Source organism: Cygnus olor, chromosome 4, assembly GCF_009769625.2.
Source record: "Cygnus olor isolate bCygOlo1 chromosome 4, bCygOlo1.pri.v2, whole genome shotgun sequence".
Classification (NCBI taxonomy): Eukaryota; Metazoa; Chordata; class Aves; order Anseriformes; family Anatidae; genus Cygnus; species Cygnus olor.
This window is the reverse complement of record NC_049172.1, coordinates 2,331,759-2,355,996: the sequence shown is the minus strand read 5'-3', so window position 1 is coordinate 2,355,996 and position 24,238 is coordinate 2,331,759. Positions and strand designations below refer to the sequence as shown.

Here is a 24,238-nt window from a genome sequence, read left to right as displayed (position 1 = left end):
TTAGGGATACACAAGAAAATTCAATCAGAGGTCGCTGCAGTGGGAATGTTAAAATAGATTAGCTAAAATCCCTGTGAGGTTACTTGTAGGCCAAGTTGAAATGACCTTATTTTGATTAAGATTGCTCCAAGACTGTTTAGATGTATACTGACATCTGAAAACTGCCAAGATATCCTGGTGTAACCCATTCCTAATTGTCTGCAGTAGAGACACCATCTCTGCTTTTCCTCCTATGTAGTCAGTTACATCAAACAGGTTGTGCCGACATGGCGAGTTGGACTAGTTTAGCAAGAAAACAATCCTAGATAGGTTTGGACATTAGACGTGATGGGACCTCAAACATTTCACGCCACAAATTCTCTTTGAGTTGCTTCTACACCTTGTAGAGAGCCATTAATCACTAATTAGGCGCCTGGAAACCTGTAATTTGCCCAACACAATTAAGAAGAGCAAATCTAAAATAGCTATGATGTGTAAAGCTGTGTATTATGAATACAGAGTGATGGATTTGATGAAGGTTTTGTCAGGCAACAACATTTTGGACAATTTTATGAACAGTCTGTCTTCCTGACGCACAGAAACAGCAGTAAGAATTCCTAAGTTTGGGGAAAAATGCCTACCACCACCACCACAACCCAATTTATCATTGGCTGTAGCACAGTATCAGCTAGGAAGATGACTTTCCCAGTGGGATTTCACCGAGACTGATGTTACTCTGCTTGCTTTCAGAACTGTTAAGGTAGTCTCACAGATCCAGATTATTTTGCCTTTTGGAGAGTCCAGTGAGGTCACTGCCAAATATGTTTTATATTTATGGTATTTTCCCCATATTTTGCATTTTAAATGTAGTGGTTTTTTGTTTGTTTGTTTTTGCCACCTGTTCACCTGTAAGAAGGGTGACCCATAAACCCAGTTTCAAACTGCAGATGGTTCTGTAATCAGACAAAGTTAAGGACAGCAGGAAGGGACAGTAGCACTCAGTAAAACTTAACTAGTTAAAGTAAAACTGGTACCAGTATTTTCTCTGTTAATATGGTTAGCTCTTTGGAAATTACTGCATGACACATTGTGCTTCCAGCAATCTGTCTGCTTTTTTGTTATTGCACTGATCAGAGATTTGCTCAAGGACATATTTCTTCTGTTATAGCAATTCTTCAAAAAGAAAATGTAATTGAACACTGATACAAATTGCTCTAATATCATGTACTGAAGTGATTTTAGTATATGTATGAACATTGCTGTTTCTATGGTAATTGAGCACCAGTTCATGGATATGAAAACTAAATTCACATAGGCAAAAAACAAGCACAAACACACACACATACACACTTGCTAAATGCTTTTGGAATCAGTTCAGGATGATTTATTTTCCAACAGTTAATTTCCTATGCACATAAGATTCACTAAACACTGTGAGCACTATGTACAACCCTGTACAGGCTGAACGACACCCTAGGAAGTTTTTTTATGCCGGGATAGAAGAAAGTCAGCCAAAAGGTAAAACTGGGGGAAAAAAACCACCCACGTTCCTGCTTTTAAGCATAGATACTCCTTTTTGTAAAGAGAGGAAAATAAGTATGCATATAAATAACTGCTTATTAGAAACAAATAAGCACTTTGAAATGAAAAACTAGGAAATCTACTTAAGCAAGGTCTGATAGAAATGTGTTGGCAAAACAATGTAGTTAACAACAGCCAGGTAGCTTTTTTTTTTTATGATACCTCTGGAGAAGCAAAAACTCTATGATAAGTACAATTATATACAAAACATCATGATTTTGCTAATATATTTTTTTTCACTGAACTCTATATGGCTAAATAATGAGGCTGCACTAAAGAGAGTCCTTCTAGATTACCAAGTAAAACTTTTAAGAACTAGATTTCCCTAGAAAATGGAATTAAAACTCCATAGCACGATATGAAAAAAAGGATAAGTTTGCTGCTAACTGCTTGCTGAACTTGGACAGTTTGATTTGTGCTTTTGCATTTCTCAAGCAACAGTGTTTTATGTTCTTATGATGCATTATGTGGTTTATGACTGAGATACGTCACAGATCCATTAGTTAGTATGGCAAACTAATTATTTGGGAATTACTGCAGCGAGTAATGTCAGGAGAATTGGCTTTGAATGATGAAACAGTTTTCATCATATTTGAACTGGCAAAGGTACTATGGATATGTCTAGTAAAGGTACTATGGATATGTCTAACTCAGTGAAGAAAAGCAACTTTAGAATCATCATTAACATAGGCTGTGAATGCTATACATGCAATTCTGTGGAAATTCTTGCCGGTACAGAAGAAACCTTACATGCAATATAACACACAAATGCAACCTCTTCAGTGCCCCTTTTACAAAGAGTGGGAATGCAGAAATACTGATGTAATCAGAAAACACATTTCTGATTTGCAGGAACCTAGCAAGGTCACGTAATTCGGTACATCAGTAACCCTAGGATAAGTCTGTCAGCATGGTAAGGATTTTCACAGCGTACAAGAGCTGCCGCGAGGCATGTGGGAGCACCCTCTCCCCGCTGGCTCCTAACGGGAGCTGGGAGCATCACAAAATGGAGCCTATGTTCTGTGTGATTTCCTTTGTCCTACATCGACTGTTCCCCATGTCCTATGAAGGTGTACACATGTGCTCAAAATTGCTACCATAAAGAGTCCCACGGCTTGTGGGAAGCACGTAAAAGATGCACACAGCTGTTGGCAGAAGCAGAGACCATGACTTTTAGGGTTCCCACCTAATTGCTGACGGGTTAGAAATGGGTCGGGTCCTTGGATATTTTACAATATAGAAGAGGATGAGGTAAAAGAGAATTGAGAATCTACATCTGAATCACAAAAATTAATACCAGCCCTCATTAAGCAACAAAGATCTCTCAGAAAAAAAAAATAATAAAAAGAAAAACAAGTAATAGGAGAAAAGATCCAACCGGTGCTGCCTAATTAAAACAGATCATGTCACACTTTCCTCTGCTTCCTTACAGATGTGAAGTTGTATAACACAGTCAGAAGTAAACACTGGATAGTCGCTGGCTTCATTCTTAGTTCTCTTTTCTGGCAGGCCCAGATCATTTCAGCATGATGTCTTTCTGCTTTCCCAAACACAGTCATGGGCTTGGAGACCATATTTGGCAAAGGTGAGAAAGAAAGGAATGTTAAAAAAAAAAAAAAGGAAAAGGGAGTCGTGTCCTTTAAAAAGCAGTCATGTTTTCCCCTCTTTCTCTTCTCCTTTTACAGTTTCTTCAGCCAATGCTACTAGAAGAAAGGATGCAACTGAAGGACTGGGTTGGGATTTAGGAGCTTGCTTCTGAGCTCTGATACAGACTTCTTGTTTGGTGGCAAGCAATGAGATATTACAACTGTACGAGCTAGGAAGTGTTGCTGTTAGCCTGGGTGAACCATTTTGTTCATCACAGATACCATAAAAAAATCAAATCAAAACAAAACCCAACCACATGTGGGAGCAATCCTAGGTATTTCCTAGTCTCTAAATATTTTAAGACTAAAATAATGATTGGAAGTAATTGGCAGCATCGTGAAAAAAGAGCCAATTTGGCACACGTCCTGATGCTCAAACATGAGAGAAGGAGAACAGGTGTGCAAACCAAAAAGAAGAAAAAAATGGCAAAGTTTCTCCAATGGGAAGTTATATTCATAGACTAAGAGAATAGCTTGGGACCCAGACAGAATTTATGGAAAATTTGTGGCTAATGAGAGAAAAGAACCAGAAGAATGCTCAGATGCTAAGGAAGTACTAAGGCAAAGGTAAAAACCAGGCTTAATGGCTACATAGGGAGAAAAAGCAGATCAATTATAAAGGAAAGGGATTTCTGAGCTGATACAGTTCATTTTATGGAAACAATGAGAGCTTTTTACTTTGCCAGATGAATTAGTAAATGAATACAGAATTGCAAAGTTTTCTGGGCCTCTAGAGGAGAATTAGTGGTACTGGCTGGTACTGGCATTTGTTAAAAACTGTTTGGGGATTCTGCTAGAAACACAAGTAATTGCTTTCCATTTTCAAGGGGAAGCAAAAGCAAGTGGAATAGACTGAATTCATAGATGTCAAGCATTCCCCCCACCGTGTCCCTCTTTTATGGATATTTAATACACTGCATGAGACCCAGTGGGTTCCAATGAGCCTTACAAACTTGCAATTTGTCATGGGTGGGCTACGCTATGGGAATCACTGACCTGAAAGAGATTTTTTTGAAGAAGGCTCATTCCTTTTTTTATTTTATTAGGGTTGCCATACTGCTCTGGAACAACCATAAAGTCGTTCCATCGCTCTGAGCTGGCAAGGCATGTCCTGAGCTGTGGTTTTGGAAGCCCTCTGTTCCATTTGGGAAAAGGGGTCTCGGCCACTTAAGACCCAATTGCCCTTTCCTTTTAACAAACTTACCAGCAATCAGATCTTTTTGGAAAAAAGGCTGAGGTAGTCCTGCCAGTTCTGTACATTTAAAACCACGATTGGGCCCAAGTTAAAGCTTCAAAGCACACATAAGGAAGGGGACCGAGGTAACTGCTGGAAAGGGAACCTCAACAGGAGCGATGAGATCTCCAGAAACAAGTAGAGAGAGAAGCTGGAAGGTTCCTTGGGCACCATCCAGAAACAGCAAATTCTCCTTTCAACTGCAATAACTCCCATGTACTTTGTAGGGTTAGCCCTCCTGACATAATTTCTTCCCATAGACTTCAAATTTCCTTCTTACTTCACTCTGCAAAGGCCCTCATACTGAACAGCTCCATCACCAAGCTTTCAAAAAGTCTCTCCTCCTAGGTAGCATTAACAACACCTATTTCTCTGTAGGAGAGAAATCACAAATCTACCCCTGCTCCTGAGAGCTCCTTGTTCATTGAAACTATTAAATATATGACACTCACAAAGTGCAGAGATGAATGCCGCATGTATTCTGTTATGCAAAACCTTATTAAACTGAGGACACGAAGGGTCTACCTCACTTTGCAAACACCGCTTGAGGAGCTCCTACACAGATTTCTTTCATTCCAGACCCCTGGTAAACGTGAGTGAAAACTGTGAAGGAGTGAGAACACAGATGCAGATATTGTACTACTACGCTGCTTTAACGTGACCTGCAAGTGCTAAGGAAATATTTGTTTGATTGTTTGTTTTGTTTCTTTAAACCCAGGACTGAGAAGAGCATTGTCAGCAAGAGAGTCCAAAGGGCAGATCTGGCTGCTTATCCTGTTTGATACAACATGTTAGAGGAATATTTTATGCAAGAAAAACAACAAAGCACAACAATATATTTTGTTCTCTGAGGGAAGAAGAATGAAAATAATCCTATTAAAATCAAAGATGCTATTATTTTTAAAATTAATGAATTAGGTTTTCATTGTATCTTTCTTGTTTCAAAACAAGATGTAAAATGAGTTAATTTTATAAAATGAAATACCACTACTATTAAAAAAACCAACAACAACACAACACACAAAACCCAACAAACATCATCAACAAAATCAGTATCTTTCCTAAATGAGAATACACAGACGTTAGCATAGGAAACAAACAAGCCAAAAGTACTGTAACCTAACTTTGCAGCCCACAGGCCTTATTTAAGCTCAGGTCCCTGAGGTGCCTGTGACTCCTTTGCAAAGCAGGAGGACTCGAGCACTCAGAAAGGACCTGCAGAAAACGATCGGCTTCGTGGTGAGGGCATGAGACCCTCCCCTTTCTCCTGAGCTCACTTTTGTCACTTGCCTTTAAATTACACCAAGGCTCAGCTGTCCTCAGGCAGAGGAGGGAGTGCAATCCATGTCCTGTTCCAGCCCCGAGCTCCTGGATCGCATTCGGATAAGCACATCTCTTCCTCCATTTTCAGCAACAATACTGTAAGACAGGAGGCCTAACCTACGGCATTTACCTGACAGCATAATTGTGACAGCCTGCTCCAAGACGACCACAACAGAAATAAGTTCTTTTTTAACCCCATCAGCCCCTTCTGTGCTCACATCTGAAAATCTGATTTATCAACAGATTCTGAAGCTCTCCCCAACTAGGACAGCATAAACCTGGAACAACAGAACTACAGTCTCTCCTTACTGCCTTTTGTATCATAGGAGAAAAGCTTACTGCAGTTCTATAAGCCAGCAACCCTTGGGTATTGGGGCATCCTGCAAAGGCTGTTTCAGTCAAGAGGATCTGCTGAGGTCTGACACTGCTCTAAATTTTACTGTGGCCCACACTAGTGTCAGTACCGAAGTGTTAGGTGGCATTGTCCCATCACTTGCCCAGAAGTCTAAACTGGACACATCTGTGGATTTTTCTCAGGGTTATCTTTGATCACAAAGTTGAAAATCTTGAATTATTTCATCTCTACTTACAAACCACCTCCCCAAACCTAAAATCTTTGGAAAAAAAAATCCCAAACAATGTTTTATCATCACTCCAGTATCAACCGACATGAGGGAAGGAAATGAAGCAGTGAATTCAAAGGAAACTATTCATCTAGTACAGTAAAACAAGCCTTGGAACATCCTAAGATTAAGTAAAGAAAATGGTGTTTCTATTGTGTGGGGTGGTTTGTGTTTTTTTTTTGGCTTTTTTTAGAGGAACATTGACAGCCAGGTTCAATGATAGAACAGGGCACAGAAAGTCCCCCGATGACCTAGCAGGCAACTTCGAGCATGATCTCATTTGGAAAGCAAATCGATATTTGCAGTCCCAGGTTGCATTCTCACGTTACAATTAGCTTGGCGACGGTTCCCAGCTTTCCCCCAGCACTTGTTTTTTGACTCCAGGTTCTAGCGCAGCTTTCCTCTGACGGTTCAAAAGGTTGTGCTGTGAATTGTCTTAGAGAAGTTTTGGGGAAGGAAATACAGATTTTAAATCAGCTAAGCTCATCTATATCATGAAAAGAGCCTGCAGACAAATTAGATTGTGTTGGCAGAAGCTGGGAGTAGTGAACCACGGCGTGAGGGCACGATGCCACGAAACCCAATCACTGCCAAACTCTGGGCATTGTGAAACCATGGCCTCAGCTAATAGAAATCAATGTGTGTAAATTCAGCTGTCAGCCACTGAAATCGCTGCACCTCTTTTCTCAGATAGCACCACAATTTAATTAAGTGTTGATGTGTTTTGGGTGGAAGCCCCTCAGCTGCACCGCTTTTGAATAAGCCATTTCAATTTTAAAAGGGTATGAGAACAGGGGCCTCTCCCATATGAGAGAAATACTCTGGGACTCAATTTGCATTCCACTTATCATTGTTTTCATAGTAGCTAGATTTAAACTGAAACAAAAATTAATTACATCACAAGTGACAGTCCTATAGCTCATTAATGGTGATCACAAAAGCAGTGGAAAAACTATTACCTAATCCACTATTTGGGGATCGTTAAACTGTTTTGCCCCTGCTTTCCAGGTTTATAAAAGTGCATATATGCCTTGGTCTTTGTTTGCTAGATATTAAATAGTGTCAGGTTGGCAGAGGGGAAACAGTAAGCTGTTCCTGTAGGACGTCTATTTTTCATGTTAAAATTACTGCGTTTTACATCTCGCCAAGCCTCTGGAGCAGATTAAAAGTCAGCATAAACAAAACAAGATGCAAATTGACAGCTATTTCATCATACTTCTTTCTCTAAAAAGGAGAAACCACCCCCTCTCCTCCTTGCATGTATCTTAGTGTCTTTATGGCACTGAGTGCAGGCCAAGTGGACATATGGCAGTTGGATTTCTTCTGGGTGAGGTCATTTTGAAGGGCTTTTTTTCCTCCCTCTACAGACATTTAAATGCTGTCCTCAGAATTTGGCCATGACATTCCAGATAAAATTATCACTTTCCCAGTCCTTAGTATCTTTTCAATTTCCTTTTTTAAGTCAGCTCTGGGATGATAGCCGTATCACTGCAGAATAGCTAACAGATTTTATGGATTCTAGCCAAAATGCTGTTTTGTAATTGCTTTTTGCTATGTTTTGGATTCATATTTCACCCGTATTTCACCCGTTGTGCAGCTACATAGCTGGAGTTTTGGGAGTGTTTTCAGGAGTCATTTTCCTAAGAGTGTTAAGTGGCTTCTATAGCACAGTTATTTCTGTTTTTGAGAAAATTCAGGCAGCTCTTTCTGGAAACAAGAATTAAGGTAGTATTGCAAGAACTCGTTTTGAAAATGAGGTATATTCCCTAATAATAGAAGAAATAGCATCAACACAAGTTTCTCAATCACAGATCAGCTAAGCCTTGTTTTGGATAGACTGTTCACAAATAAGAAAATAGGTTAGTCTGTGTGAGCTGCTGCAACTGGTGACAAAATTGCACATTAACAGTGATTGTACTGGTGTGTGTTTTGTGGTGCACCCTAGCTGTACCAAGAATACCAGTTATTGTATAGAGGGAACTGAAAAAACTTTTTTTTTTTTTTCTGCAAGCACTTATTACATAGGTTGGACTAGAAGTAGAAAGAAAAAAGAGACTATCAACAAAAGTGAAGTTATTCTGATTAAGAAAATGGAAAAAGGATAGCAGACCAATCCACTAATAACATACCTTAAATGATTTCTTTTCTCTCATTAGAAGACATCCTCTGTTTTCACATTTCTGTAAACAGAAGCGAATAGTCAATGCAGACCGAAACAAAAAAAATCATTTAACATACCTAAAAATACTTTTAATAAAATAACTGAAGTAATTCGAAATAAAATGCATTATTACTTAAATCCAGTTTATCTTTTTAGCTCATGAAATCTTCTACTGAATTGTACATTAGCTCACGTTCATGGAGAAAAAAGTGCTCCACAAGGGCAGTTAGAGCAAAGGATGAAGCCAAGAGATATGAACCCCACTCCGAGTGGAGTGTTATCTGTGGCTTAGAGCAGTCATTTAGCTTTTGCTGCCTTATCACTCCCACTCGTGGAGCACTAACCTGCCCCACAGGTGCTGTGCAGCTCAGTCAGCGTTCGTTAGAAATACGGAGATTTTCAGCTGAAAGGCACTACTAAAAATATTTTTGTTTCCATAGTAACAGACTGTGAAATACAATAGTATGGCTCTTTGCAGGATATTGCCAGAAGATCACAGATGAGAAACTCTTACTTGAAGCGGTATAACTGCAGTAGAGCAAAGGACTGACAAAAGCCATTGCTATTTATGTAATCGTACCTTGCTCTGCTTTGCACCACTGTGCAAATCTCTTTTTCTTTCACCAGAATTACAAAGACAAACTTCCCATGATTGAAGAATAACAGTAACAATAATATCTAACACAGTACATAAAATCTTCAGGCATCCTTAGTTTTCATACTAGTTACCAAAATGCTTTCTAATTCATTAATTTCAATAAGCCTCCAACCACCTTTATGGCCCTATCAATAATTAAACTTGAGCTACATCAATATCGTGAAACTATGGAGAGGCTGCCCTGACTTACTTCAATAACAGCACCATTATCATTGCTTGGGGCAGAAGATTTCATAAATATGCGCCTACAGAGAGGTTTGGAAATTCATGCCCAGGGTCCTAAATGAAAGTTGAATTTTAAAACTGTTGAACACTCTCTAGCCCTTTGGGCTATAGAGTTGGGGGTTTGCAATGTACTGGGAATTACTAGGAGAAAAGCCATTATTGCAATCACAGCATTATCATTTGACAGCCTGGATGGAGGTTAGACCTCACTTTCAATCCTATTCTTGAAATTCTTTGCATAAAAAGTAGAAATTGACTAGAAAGTCTATCTTTTTGGCTTTCATGAGAACTGTGCTTGCTCATTATCTCTGTCTAACTTGGATAAACACAGTTTTTGATATATTATTTCTGAGTGAATAGCTTAGCTGGAAAAGAATTCAAGGAGCCTGGCTCCCAATTCCTTGCTCCAAGTTATCCAATTTTCATCTTCAAAATCGGTCAGTCTGCCAAGGCTTCATATAAAAATGAATCAAGGCAAAGTACAACCAAATGAGAATGTTTCTTGAGAGCTTATCTTATTTTAATGATTAAAACAAGAGACCATTTGAATTAAAGTGAATCAACTGTTTATTCTTGGTGCGGCGTGACTCCATGCAGAAAGAGATTCAGTTTACATTATTGTTAGTCTGGCTGGGATTGAATAACTGCGGGCCAGCGTGCCTCATTCAGCTATTCAAGAAATAGCATTCAGCAAAGTCTTTCTACAAACATCTAATTGGCATCTCATGCTAATGGAATTAAATCAGCCTCAAACACTCATTTAGTTGCCAAATTGTTTGAAGTACAGTAGAACACAGAGAGACTGCCAGGGAGAAAATGTGGGTTAGCAAAAGAAAGAAAGAAATAGAGAACTTTGAGCCTAAAAATAGCAGAAGCATTGTACTGGAAAAAATTATAGTTTACAATTAAGAAGTGAAGCTTTATCACAGCCGAGATTTATAATAAAATGAAAGAAAGCTCCCTGGTTATATTGACACAAAAGGAGGTTAATATGTTTGTTTCTCCTGATAAAAAATCTAAGTCCAATTATTTTGGCTATTTTGTCAGGTCAAAAGTTCTGGAATTCAGTATCTGAAGATCAAAGTCAATGTGTTCACAGCCAAGTTCACCCCTAAAAATGGAAGGGAGGGAGGAAAGGAGGAAGGAAGGAAAATCCGCCTTTGAAATATGAAAGGAAGTGAGGAAAGACCTGAAATCAATGGGCGCTTGAAGAATGTAGGGTTTTGTCATTAAAAACCAGTTACGGTATAAAGGCATACAATAGAGGAATTCTATTGGGCCAGCAAGTATTTACCTGTAATCTATTATTAATACACATCTTCTGCTCTTTCAAAATATTATCTCCATTAGTTGTCCTGCTATGATTTTGAGTAATTTACATGCACCAAAGCACTTAATCATGTGATTTCAATGGGATGTAAGCACATACTTAAAGTTAAGCCTATACAAGTCCTTTGGTGGAAAGGGATAAACTTAAGCATATGCTTAAATGCTTATTGAATTGCGACCTAGCCTCCTTTGGCACTTCGCCCATTTCGCTGGGTTAATTTCACAGTTTGTTTCCTTTGTCTACAAGGGTTTCAGTGCTTACCTGTGGTAAAATACCTCTCCCTTAACATGGATATACCAACAGAAGGTATTAAATAATGAGTAAAATAATAAAGGTCGTGTTTTAAGAACTTTTTTCAAATTTGACATCATCTAACTGACACAGAAGTCCAACACAGAAGAATAGATATATTTTCTCCTGTAACTCTGAAAACAAGGATTATCAGTAATCACATTTTGCCAGGAAGTACACCTTCCCTTTTCTTCTATTTCCTTCCAAAGTAATCACAATTATTCTTCTGTCAGAGAACAGGAAAGATTTCCCTGAGTGTCTGACCTGAACTGATTTTTGATCTACCAGAACAACTGGACCATATCCTATTGATTCTGATGAAGGAGCTTATAGGTAAAATTTGGCAGTAGAATAGGGTGCAATAAGAGCTCTTGGCCATAAAAACAATGGAGTCAGTTAAATGTTTGTCCCCCTTCTCTGTGGCAATTAGCTATCAAAGCAAGAACTGTACTACTTATGATTCAATACAAAGAATCTTGAACTGTTGTATTAAAAAATAGCATGGAAATAGAAGGGAATAGGAATGCACATTCTTAATGTGCACGTGCTACTGAAAGGAAAGAAAGCATTCTTAGTCATGTTATAGGAGTGTCTACACAGTAAAAATAAAAAACAAACAAACAAAAACAGGAGAACAAAACATTTTAGAAAATACTGAAGAACTAACTGAGCAGTTGTGGCAAACCGAGAGCTAAAAGCACATAGCATCTTGGAAAATTGATCTTGCAAGCACATAAAGAGCATTCTACATGTTACTTGACAGGTCTCTCAAGGACTAATGAAGCACAAAGGCAACTAAATGCAGTTTTTTGTATTTTTATTAACAGAAACACATCTCACGCAAAGCCTTAATCTGCCAGTTTCCAGCCTAGACTGTGTAATAGCTGAATTTGAAACTCTTCAAAATAGGAGTTTATATAATGGAAAGGCTGACACAGCTTTGAGTTCAGTGATGAGAACTATGCCATCATATTTTCCTCTCTTGCTGAAGAAATTAGGAATGGTTTCAAGCAAAATTGTGGTAAAGAAAAGATGAAAATGATCAGGAGCTCTTTAGATGCATCTTGAAGAAAAAGGTTTTGAGTGGCAAATCAGAGCAGATTATAAAACACGGTACAAAATAGCACGTAATATAGATGTTAGCCAGTATCACCGGATATAGAAGGAAATAATTTTGCTCTTCCCTGAGGCAGAGCTCCTTCAGACATGTGCTGTGAAGGAAATGTAACTTGAAAGCAGTAAAACTTTCCTGAAGAAAAGTAATAACAGGTGATGTCGTGCCAGAGAAAGAGGAAATGTCCTCCTTCACCTGTCTTTTGAGTGGGATGCTGTGTGATATCAACCAGAAATTAATTCATTGGAAATTCTCTAACATGACTATTACTCTCAGGATCTCAGCAAACATCTCTAGGCTTCTTGACAGTTGTAAAAACAGGAACACTGCAACCCTGCAGCAGCTGTATTTCTGCAGTATTGTAGGAAACGTGGGCATTACTTCTGAGCTTCCGTCATTTTTTAGTCTGCCTTTACAAAACCTGTTTCTTTGTTTCTTATGAAACAGAATGTACAAACATTTTGGTGGGGTCTTTTTTTTTTTTTTTAATTAAAGAACTTGTTTTTTAAATTCTTCCTTTATGCTCACAAATATTCCTTGAGGAAATGACAGGGTCAGGTGTTTTTTTTCTGAGAGTGTGAAACTGCTCCTTACTGTGGTGGACTAACTGAGCAGGCTTGAGAGGACGAGATTCAAGAAGCCATGAGGTAAATGAGACACAACGGGAAGCAAAAAATTGCTGGAGAAGCTCCTGGAGGCCTCTGGACATACTGTTGCCAGTCAGAAGTTTTCTGAGGCAACCAAAATCAAGCCTACAAGCTAGGACCTACCTAGTAAGGGATGGAAAAGACTTGTGTATAAACTATTTTTGTTTCTGTTGAGTTTGTATTAAAGACCTATTTACAATCAGTTCTATCTTTATTTTTAATAAATCTTTTTTTTTTTTTTTTGACTGTAAAATCATCTTTGTCTCCTCTTAGAGAATTCATTGCAGCAGAGTCTAGGATGTGCCACTGCAACGTTCTGACAGACGCTGGATACTCAGAGCCCATCTGAGATTTACTTGCTACAGTGACTTTGGGTGACAATAGAAATAAAGAAATACATGCAAACATAGAGATTTCATTTTCACCATATTCCCAGAATCAACAACGGTATCAGTTTTCAGGAAAGCAACTGAGTGACTGAATGGAAATTGAGTGTTTCTTTCAGAAATTTAGGACAAGACTTAAGCAAATAAACAAATGCTGTAGACCAGCACATTAAAACAAGTGCCAAAATAAATCCAGACAAATACTGTAGTAATTGAGGCTCTGGAATTGTATATACAAGAGTGTTCACAAATGTTTTTACTCCTAAAACAATAAGAACAACAACAGAAAGTTACCACAAACACTGCATGACTTATCTCTCAGCTAAAGTAGTAACAGCACAAATCATGGCTGTGTTATGTTGATGACACTATAGGGCACAAATTCACTGCAAGCACAGTGGATAACTCTCTGTTCTACAAATGTATCAATCAGAAAGTTAAACAGATGTTTTCCAAAAATCTACCCAGGCACACATTTGCCTCAAAGACTAGCACTCCTCTTGTGCCATTCCCTAATCTCTTTGGTAACTACAAAACGATTTAAGAACAAAATAGAATTGTTCAAAAAACGTATTTCTAAGATAAAATAGAGATATGTATTCTTTTTCTTTCATACATAGGGTAATACAAAGAAAGTAACTGTAGAAAGTTGGGTTTTGAAAATCAATGCTCTGGTAAACCATGCTGGTGTAAGTCCATGGAACTTCACTGAAAGCAATGGAAGTTCACAAGTTCTTACCATCATATTAGTGACGCTCTCAGAAACCCTCCCGGTGAGGGAACTTTCCCTCGTTTTCCCCAAACCCTGAATGTACAAAAGCTGTTTGACATCTTATTTATTTGTACTTCTATTTTTTTTCCTCAGGAGCTACACTTCCGCAAAAGCTTCTTTTTTCCTTTTAGATATCATGCCAAAAGTCCATTTCATGAGGTGCTTTTCTGCTGTTTTGGAGCTGAATGTGGACAACTAGGTGGCCTGGGGATGACAAGGTGAACAAGCATACAGGTTGTGGAAGACCATCTTACTTAAAAGCAACAACAAAGATACTCAAAATGGTCCAAGATGAAACATAAACCAATCTAAACAATCACAAAAAGCAAGAAGCAGAATTTTCTCAGCTTCAAGAACTATACTGCCTTTTTCCTCTCTTTTTTTTTTTTTTTATATTTTTCTGCACCTCTGCACTTTTTAGATCCGGTCATGCCTGGAAGCAAAAATATCAACTTTTGCCAAAAAACCTGTTGTCACAGGATTTCCACTACATTTTGGCAGGTGCAAAAGATAGTTGCTTGCATGTGAATATCTGTCTGTTTATCCAGTTAAAAACTCCAAGCCTTTAGAGATTCCTCCAGCACAAGTTGGAATATGAGCCTAAAGCCATTTCCTTCCTTTTATAGAAGAGTCAGGCTCATCTTCCAGTTAAGCAAAATTCAGCAGCATTTCCAGCATAGGTTTATTTCATGGAATTTCTACTTCCTTAGTTCCCTTTCTGTCATTTAACAATCAGAAAGGTAGCTGTAGTTTACCAAGGCATGAGGATGCAGTTAAATATAGGAACCCAGGTTAATAACGCTAAAAATCAAAATGATATGGTCTTGCTTTTGATTTGAGGCTTCTGAGAGATCAGACTTATATGTCGTCTCCAAGAACTGAAGTTCATTAATCATAGCAATGCTTATTTTTCTAAAGACCAAATGTCTCATAGTGCTTTCTAATATGTGCATGATTTCTTAAATTTTGAAGAACAGCATAATGCGCTCACTTTCCTGCTCTGTGTTATTGCTATAGGCTGGATAGTACCTGCATACAGAAATACTCCTGAAAACATGCCAAGCTGAGTGAAAGAAATAAAGCAGAATATAATATAGCAAAGTGAAAGAAATAAAGCAGAATACAAAATATATATATATATATTGTTTGTTTGTTTGTTTTTTTTTCTGGGAAAACCACCAAGCTTACAGGTCTCATTTCATCTTAATCATTTTAAAACATCCTTTAGTTCTCTCCTTATCAGGACTTGAGGGAGTTGGACTTGAGGAGGGACCTTGTGGGTCCCTTCCAACTCGGGATATTCTATGATTCTATGATTCTATGAATGGTGGCGGGTTTTTTTGTTTGTTTGTTTCTTTGTTGGTTGGTTGCTTTTTTTTTTTCTTTTGTTTTTACTTCCAGTAGCAAAGAAATCCTTCAGAAACATCCTAGAAGGTTACTGTAGGTGGTTGATTCGCTGAAAAAGAAAACCATATACCAGATATATGTTTTTTTCAAGTTTCTGTATCTCACTCCTACTTCAAAGTGTGCTTTATTAACTTTCTAAAATACAAAGATATTTGATTTGCTGAGATGATCTTATACTGAAAAATAAATGACTCAGTGTTGTTTTTCTTATTTTGAAAGTAGTTGTTTTGAGTTGCTAAGAAGCCGGATTTTAGACACAATTTCTGGTTTTAGGTTTAACGCTTCACTGACTGCTTAACTTAGAAGAAACTTCTTAAATATATTATTAAGGGAAGAGGTGAAATGCAAGAGAATTACAGATGATCTACTTTGTTATTAGATAGGGTCTTGCTTACTCCTAGGAATATCACAACCTGTTTATTATTAGAAGTGTACACATATATGTTATATAAAGTCCATCCACATATATAAAATGAGCATACAAAATATTACAGAAAACATAGAACAGCATTTAAGTCTTCAATTAGTATGGTCGTGCTTATAGCAACAGAAAATGCTATTCAACTCTTGTAGTAATAAGATATAAAAATGAAGTCTCTTTTAAAACACATGTAGCTCATATTTCCATTTTTCACATTACTTCCTACTCTTGGCCATTTTTAATTCAATGCCTGTCCTAAATAGTGTATATACTAAATGTGAGTTTTACTGTGAAACATAATTTCTGTGCAATGAATTTTTTCACTTTTTAAAGCAAATCTTACAATAAAGTGCATTCAAATGAACCTGCATTTTTTACTGGCCTTTTCAGATGATATCCAGTTATGTCTCTTGTAGAATAACACTATATCAACTACCGCTTCCAATATATGCAAAATCATTCTATGGACAGAAATGCAGTTTCTGGAGGTTGCATCACAAAGCCTGTTACACTTGTCTACCTACGCACAGAAGTAATATAAGGAAAGAAGTTGGGAATAATCTTAGGAGAAGTAATATAAGGAATGAAATTGGGAGCAATCTTAGATACTCCTGTGAATCAGGTCTACGGTAAAGCAAGTAAATATGAAGGACCATGCTGGTTATTACCCTAATTTTATTATATGGATACAGACAGCTTTTTAGTCTCAAGGGATGGCTGCTACTAGTGCCTGAGATGTACTTATTGCTCAGGGTAATTTACGTGGAATCATATCTCAGAGCAAACAGAATCATTTGACAATTGTGTCTGGAGCAAGAAGTAGCTTGCACGCTCCCTAACGGTGCAAAAAGCAATGGGAAGTTCAGACACAGAGCTGAGTGAGCCTTTCAAAGTGGCCCCCACTTTGCAGGCATCAAAGATCTGTTCAGGTTTTAGACCTTGATGGGAAAACTCTAATAAGATGTCTATGTTAAGAGCTACACTTGCACTTGTGAACTGCAACTACGAAGTGAAAACCTACAAAAGCTTTTGGTTCCACAAATGCCATGAGCTACATCCATCTCGTTGAGCCCATTTGGGGTGCATCCTTTATTCATATTTATTCACCCTGCAGTACTTTCATAGCTGGCCTAAACTTTTGCTGCTGCTCCTCTACCAAGGTGCTTCTCATCACAGAGAGCAGAAGCCCATCTGTTGAAACAAAGGGAAAAAATGGTGTTGCGCAAATTATTATGGAAACTTTTAATCGCTCTGAAAGATTCCAGAAATGTCCTGGTAAATAAATGACTGGATTAATGAACTAATAAGAATAACAAAGATGAATGTTGGCAACGGGATTCTTATTAAAAGCAGCAACAAATTGTTCAGTAAAAGAGTCTCTCATTCTGAGACTCAAGTTTCTAAAAAAAAATCAGGGTACAGAAATTAAACAGACATTAATGTCATTTGGGTAGCTCTCTTCCCTTGAAGTTGATTCTCCAGTAAAATATTACAAAAAAGGATTTATTGTCTGTGAGTTGAACAAAAATGTCAGTCCCATACAGCCCTTTGAAAATTACAGTGAACCTGCAAGTACCTCCCAAACCACCTTTCCCTGGCGGCATTGACCAGGCTGAGGCTTTTCTGTTCAGATCTGAGCTTTGCCACTGTGCATCCAGCGGAGGATTTGTTAGAAGAAAGAGAGGAAAAAGACAAAACGGGTGTAACTTTTTTGGGATTTGTCTGGGTGGTAAAAAGCTGAGGGCTAAGCCTGGACAATTGTGTAGCAACCAGAAAGCTCAGCCAAGCTGTTTCTTCACTTAAAAAATAATAAAATAAAGTAAGAAGAAAGAGATGAGTTTATGCTACTGATACGGAGCCAAATTGCTTCAAGTGTTTAGGTGTTCCACTTCAAGCAGTTCAGGAAAGGTCCCTGAAATGGCTGAGGAAGACTGACAGCAGCCTGACAATTCCTGCCCCCACAAATGGCTTTCGTGCTGCCAGCTGCATAGTCCCACCTCATCCCAGGCACTTTCTCTGCTGGCCAGTTGAGACCCAAGAGGCAGTGTGAGGGGCAGAGCTGGGCTGTGCAGGGGTGAGGGCAGGCCCTCAGGGTAAGTTCTGCTGCAAGGGTTAGATGAGCTCACCAACCTCTCATAGCGTTTCAGCCTCAGCTGAAATCAGTCAGAGAAATGCCTAAATGCCTCTGAGAAGCACCTCTGCTATTCACTCTTGGCCAGCAAACATCAATTCAGTGAGAGGAACACAGGATATGAATAAACACCGATGTCTTGTTTAACCTACCTCTTTCTACATTTTCTTATTTGCAGTTTTTATTTTCACCTTTTGCCTAGTTTACACAAAATGGTGTTATTATGTTTTTACCAAGTGCACATTCATTAGTACTTCAAAGGGTAATGAGATTACTCTGAAATTTTTTGAAAGAATAATAAACCAGATACTTCACTGGTCAAAATAACTATTGACTTCACTAAACACAATGCAATGCCAGCACCGAAAAGCAAAGGCTGTTTCTTCAATGGGGACATCACACATTTTAGCTCATACTTGAACAACTGTTTTGAAATTCTCCTTTCCCCAAGAATTCAGGCTGCTCTCATTGCCTAGGAGCCCAGGGACTGTTACCCAGAATATGGTGGGCCTAGCCAAAATGAAGTACTTGGATGGCTTGTGAGTAAAGCCTTGATGTGGTGTGTTTGGAAGAAGGCAGCTTTTGAAATATTTCGTAACAAACCACAAGGCATTGTGCTTTTGCAGACAGATTTTTGCAGGAATTTGCTTGCCTTGCAATCATATTTTGTTTCTGATACAGCATAAAAAAAATTGTCCCAAGTTTTTATTGAGTAATTTGAGCACAAGATACATAGCATCAAGTTTGGAGGGCAGAATATGTGGCAAAACTGTCAAGGGTAGAATTGAAGCTGGTCTTTCATTTCTGCTTTAATAAAAGGGCTCACTGCTATGTCAAATGAGGAAAAAAGAGGAAAAAAAAGTCTAATTATTTTTATTTTTGAAAAGAAATGCTTAACATTTAGTTACAATATTCTATAGTCATCATACTTTAAATCCACAGGCATTTAGATTCCTGCAGTGGCAAGAATGGGATATGTTTTGAGTGATGGTTTTAAAAACTGGGAAAGTGAAAGCCAGAACTCAATGGTAAGAATATTTCTGAAATGTTCACAGTGGCAAGACAGTCAGGAAAAAACAAACCACGCTTTTCACAAGTTACTAAGTCCCTGACTTTGTCACAGCAAATTGCTCCAATTGCTCCACATCCAAGCAAATCCAATCTCCCTTACCACTGGGAGATTTTCAAAAGGGTAAATAATATGTTTGTTTCAAAATCAAAAGGAAGAGCATAGGAAAATTATTTTGGCTCAAATCCTGAATTCATGAGGTAGAAGTATTTTGCTATAATTTCACAATGGCACTGTTTGCATTACAAATTGTGACAAGCTTCACGTTTCACTTGTTCTAACTAGCAAGTAAGTTCAAGCACAAAAAATGTCAGATCTGTATAACCAGATCTCTTTTATCAACTACATATTCATGAGCAGAGTAAACTCCTAGGTAGAAATGTGTCAGAAGATAAGCAAAAGATGGAATTTGCTTGGATCATCCAAGTCAAATAACACTGTGTCTGGAGCTGTTACTCAGACTGAGCTGTGCCTTTCTGAAAGATTTTGAAACTCAAACTTATTTATATATTTAATATATATATACATTTAAAAGCATCCTTTTGCTTCATTTTGTTTTTAAACTGTCTTCGTTATTGACTCATTCTTAGACAAATATATCCTCAAAGAAATATAAACTGTGTATGCCTACCTGTTGCTCATGAATGTCTGGCAATCAAGCATGTAAGTTAAGAATTTTGAGAAATGCATTGCTACAAGCAATGAGCAATATAAACCAAATTTCTGTTTTTACTGCAGTGAATATTTATGAAACTCTCACAGGATTTGCCCTGTTCTTTACAGTATATCCTTGTTCATATTTTTAAATATGATATAGTCTTCCTTGAGATTTTTTTTTTGTTTGTATCATGGAACTTTGATGAAAACATGTTTCTTACAACCCTAGTTATTTTCCAGTTCATGAGCCAAGCATCTGAACTGTTTTTAAAGGATGAACGCTTGGGCCCTAATCCAGCTTGGGTCTTTCTGTAATGGACACTTTACTAGAAAATTTGTACATTCCTTTCTGAGAGAGCATTCAGATAAAAACATCACTAAAGCACTGATATTAACCAGCCTTTTCGTTATAACCAGTGGGGCTGTATTGAAGAAGAAATGGTGTTCTAAATGCAGCAGATCCTGTTGTGAGAAGGCAGGAAGAAAAACTACTGTTTGTGTGAACGGTGGCAGAGAAAGGAAAATGATGAAGTACAGGGTAAATGAAATAGAGGAAAAAAATTGTAAAGGAGATTAAAGCGTTTTGTGAGACCTTCTAAGATCAATGATTTTAAAAGAGAACAGCCTCAGCTATAATCCTTCCTTAACTTTACATGAAAGAGTATGATGAAATAATGAATACATGAAAGAATCATCCTATGAATATGTGAAATTGGGAGAGACTTTCAGTGTCACAAAACGGTATCAAACACCCTTCTGCATGGGGCCAATATAGCCTCAGACAGGCAGTCCTGCCATATAATGGTACAGAGAGAGACAAGCTGGGAACGAGCTGATTCTGGGGATTTCTACATCAGAAATGCAGGTAAGATCATTATGAAGAAATCTAAAAGCTACTGTTTTTTAACTAGATGAATATTTCTATTACCTTTTTTTGGTGAATGAAAATATGCAGCTTGCAGAAGCTAAATCAGAATTTGAATAGCTGGGGACAGAAGGGACCTGTGGGGTTGTGTAGTCCAACCTCTGCTGCTCAAAGCAGCGTCCGCTGGAGCAGGTTGCTCAGGGCTGCATCCAGTCCGGTTTGGTCGAGCATCCAGACAAGCAAGGAGACTCCACAACCTCTGCACAACCTGCTTCAATGTTTGACAGTCTTCAGAGTAAAAGTGTGCATTTTTATGTTTAAATGGAATTCCCTGTATTTCAGTTTGTGCCCGCTGCCTCTTGCCTTGTCACTGGGCACCACTGAGCAGAGTCTGGCCTGTTTTCTTTACTCCCCCCTTCAGGTTTCTGTACTCATTGACAGGATCCCTCTGAGCCTTCTCCTCTCCAGTTGAGCAGGCCCAGCTCCCTCTGAGCACAGCAGTTCAGCCAGTTTTCAGTCCACCTCACTGACCCCCTATCTAGTCCATGCTTCATCAGCTTGTTAATACAATTTCATAGGAAAGGGACATTTGATAAACATTCATAAAGGTTTTACTGAGAATTATCCCTAAGCCTAGGATGATTTTTTTTTTTTTGGCTAAAGAGAGATAGGGCACTAGCTGAAAGCCATACAAATTGCATCTTCTGCCTTAGATAAGACTTTCAAGAAATCACTCCAGTTGCTAGGTATTCACAGTTCTCTTCCAATTTTCATTCTAGCCAGCAAAACTAGCTTCTGACAGATTAAAATGTGTATTTAGTGTGAGGGAAAAAGCAAACAGTGGGAGACAATAAGTCACTGAGAGTATTCCATAACAAAAGAGTAAAAGGGAAAAAATTATAAACTAAAACTTTAGCTTCCAACCAGAGATATTCAACAGTCTTCATCTCAAATCAATTTCCAGTGTTTAGCAGAAACTCTGGTATTTCACCTCATCTCCTGAACTGGAAGGCAGACGTATTTCACTTTCAGCTAGTTGATCTTATCTCCTTGCTTGAGACCGCAGAGGAAGTCGGTGTCCCCACATCAGAATTAAGGAACTGGGCAAACCACTGCCAGGGATTTAATCGTTGTGGCTGCCCACATCTGGCTGAAATGCTGTGGAGCTTCTGGGCTCACTTTCCTAGTCCTTTTGCATCTTTGCTGACCTGTGCCGTGTCCGTGACCACTGAGGAGAGGTAGTGTTTTCCTCTATTCCTAATTCCAGAGGCAGAGCAAGGAAGTTGGTGCACACTGGGTTCACCCTGTGCTGATTAGGACTCCCAACTCTCTTCCCAGAGTGGAGGATTTGAAGGTAGAACAGGCTTTGGCAATGTGAGCTGTTAGGATTATATTGCACACCACAAATATCACCTTATCATTAGGCTAGGAAGATTACCTGACCTGGAGAGCGAAGAAATAGAAGTCTGGACATCCCTCAGATTGCATGTATTTCTTTTCTAAACTTATTTTTCATGGGTAATCTTAAAACAATAGTCAGGGTTGTTCCAGCTTTAGGGATGGAGAACCTGATGCACCTGTTAGGTCCAGGTGACAGAGCAAACTCTCACAGAAGAGAAGCTCCATCTTTCTACTCCTCCTTCTTAGGCAGTTACATTAAAATAGCCTGCCTGCTGTGTGAAGCTGTTGTATTTGGCCTTTTTGATAGTACGAATGCCACAAAGAATCAGCAATTTTACATTATGGGCTATTTAGCTCATTTATGAATACTACTGGAAACATTTTAGTTCTTTAGTGACTTCATGTGATTAAGATGGTAATTTACAGAAAATTGATTTCACATTTACAAACTCATTACTAAACTCTAAACCTCCAAATACCAGACAAGAATATTCATTTTTTACCGTAAGCGTATAATCACTGCTTATTGTGATCTGCTAATTAATTAGGACTAGGTCCTATACCACCCACTGATTGCTGCCTGACATACAACAATAAGCCATTAAAAATCTTTAATGGAAGTCCCTACAAATGATGCAACAGCAGATCTTAACCAACTTGTAATTTATTTATTGTGTTTCCTGAAGCAGAATGTATATGAAACCTGTTAAAATGTATTTATTTGAACACCAGTCTAATGTAAGGACCCAAACTTACAGACTGTGGTCTTGTAGCAAAACATTTTGGACATAACCCTTTTAAATACATTGTGTCTGAGATCTATTAGGAACTTTGCAAACACAGAGCAGGTCACACATAACCAAATCCAAATAAAATGTAAATGAAAGGCATGGTGATAGCTATGAAGTAAAACTGCTTCCTAACTTCTACCTACTACTTTTTAGAAATGTTAGGATAATCCCTAATTCTGTAGAAATTAGTGACCAATGTTTCTTGCTGCTGGATGAGCAGCATTGCGTCTGGCTGCATTTAGTCACATTTTGTATACATAGATCCAGCTTCCAAATGTTTCAGATAGCACTGTATGACTGTCCTGTCCCTGTCATCATTTTCCATTCCACCAGTCTTGATATCATTGGTCTATTTGATCAGCAGTGACTCAACGTTTGCTTCCAAATCACTGATGAAAATGTCACTTTGCCTGATAACCGTCTCTTCTTGGTAAGCCACACTTTGCATCTTGCACTGAAGCAAACAATTACCTTGCTTGAGCACTGAAGTTGGAAGTTTACTCTTGTCATTGCATTTGTTTATTGGAACCAGGTTTCATTAGTGTTTCTGCAAGACACTGCATCAACAGATTTAAAGGCTGTCAAAAACAAAATCCAAAGAAGAAAGAAAACCCTAGGGGATAAAATGATTCAGCCTATAAAGGTACCATGTCCTGTTATCCAGTCGGATTTCTTTTATAGAATTCTGTTCTATAAATTCACTTGAAGTGTAATACTGGCACCAGTGGGTGAGACCTCATTATCTGGGACATAACTGAACTCTTTTACAAGGAGAGGGGGAGCTTAGGGCCACTGGGTATGTTAGAAGTCTGTTTCATTTGAGAACTGGCAGGTCAAATTGTTTCCACTTGCTTTGTTAGCCAACTGTGACAAATATTAATGTTTGTGCTAGGAAGAACAACAGGTTATATTAAAAGTTAAAAAGTTTTTTTTTTTTCTCCTCGGGTTCAGGGTTTTTATCCAGTATTTATGTTTAGTAGTTAAAACAGACAAGTCACCTACTAGGAGAACCTTCCTCATTAAAAGCCAACACTAAAAACAAAGCCTGAATGACTGAAGCAAACAATATGCTTAATTGTTTCCAGCCAATCTATGCAATACAGCGTATTTGCAGGGTTGAGACAAAGGGAGAGGAAAATAAAAGGAAATATTCTTTATAGTATTGTAAATGTTTATGTTATACCAAAGTATCTTCAACAGTTTACTCAGAGGTTCATAAAACACGAAGATAGAAAAGCCCTACCTTCTGCCAGATCAGGTTTGGCAGAACATGACCAAATAATTTACAGATAATAGGAAGAGATTACCTCACTCTTCCTTGAAACAGCAGTCTCTGGACTGAGTAGAGACAGCACTTCATACAGCAGTTACTTCGGAAGGAAAGAAAAAACACACCACTGGTTATCTACTCTGCTCTTCAATACACTGAAATAATACAGAGCCTAAAATAGATCTTGTATCTCCTCAGATCACAAAGGAGGTAGATTCCAGATAAGTGTACATATTATAATTGATACAGATCAACA

At 38.2% G+C, this 24,238-nt stretch overlaps 1 long non-coding RNA gene across 1 annotated transcript in view; it reads left to right on the top strand.

Annotated features, from left to right (window-relative positions):
- The window catches only part of LOC121069027, a 30,792-nt gene extending 25,452 nt beyond the window's left edge, over nt 1-5,340 (top strand). The window contains exon 3 of the long non-coding RNA XR_005819208.1: nt 5,159-5,340. This is a non-coding gene — a long non-coding RNA (uncharacterized LOC121069027). The remainder of the gene's footprint in view (nt 1-5,158) is intronic.
- The last annotated feature ends 18,898 nt before the right edge of the window (nt 5,341-24,238 follow it).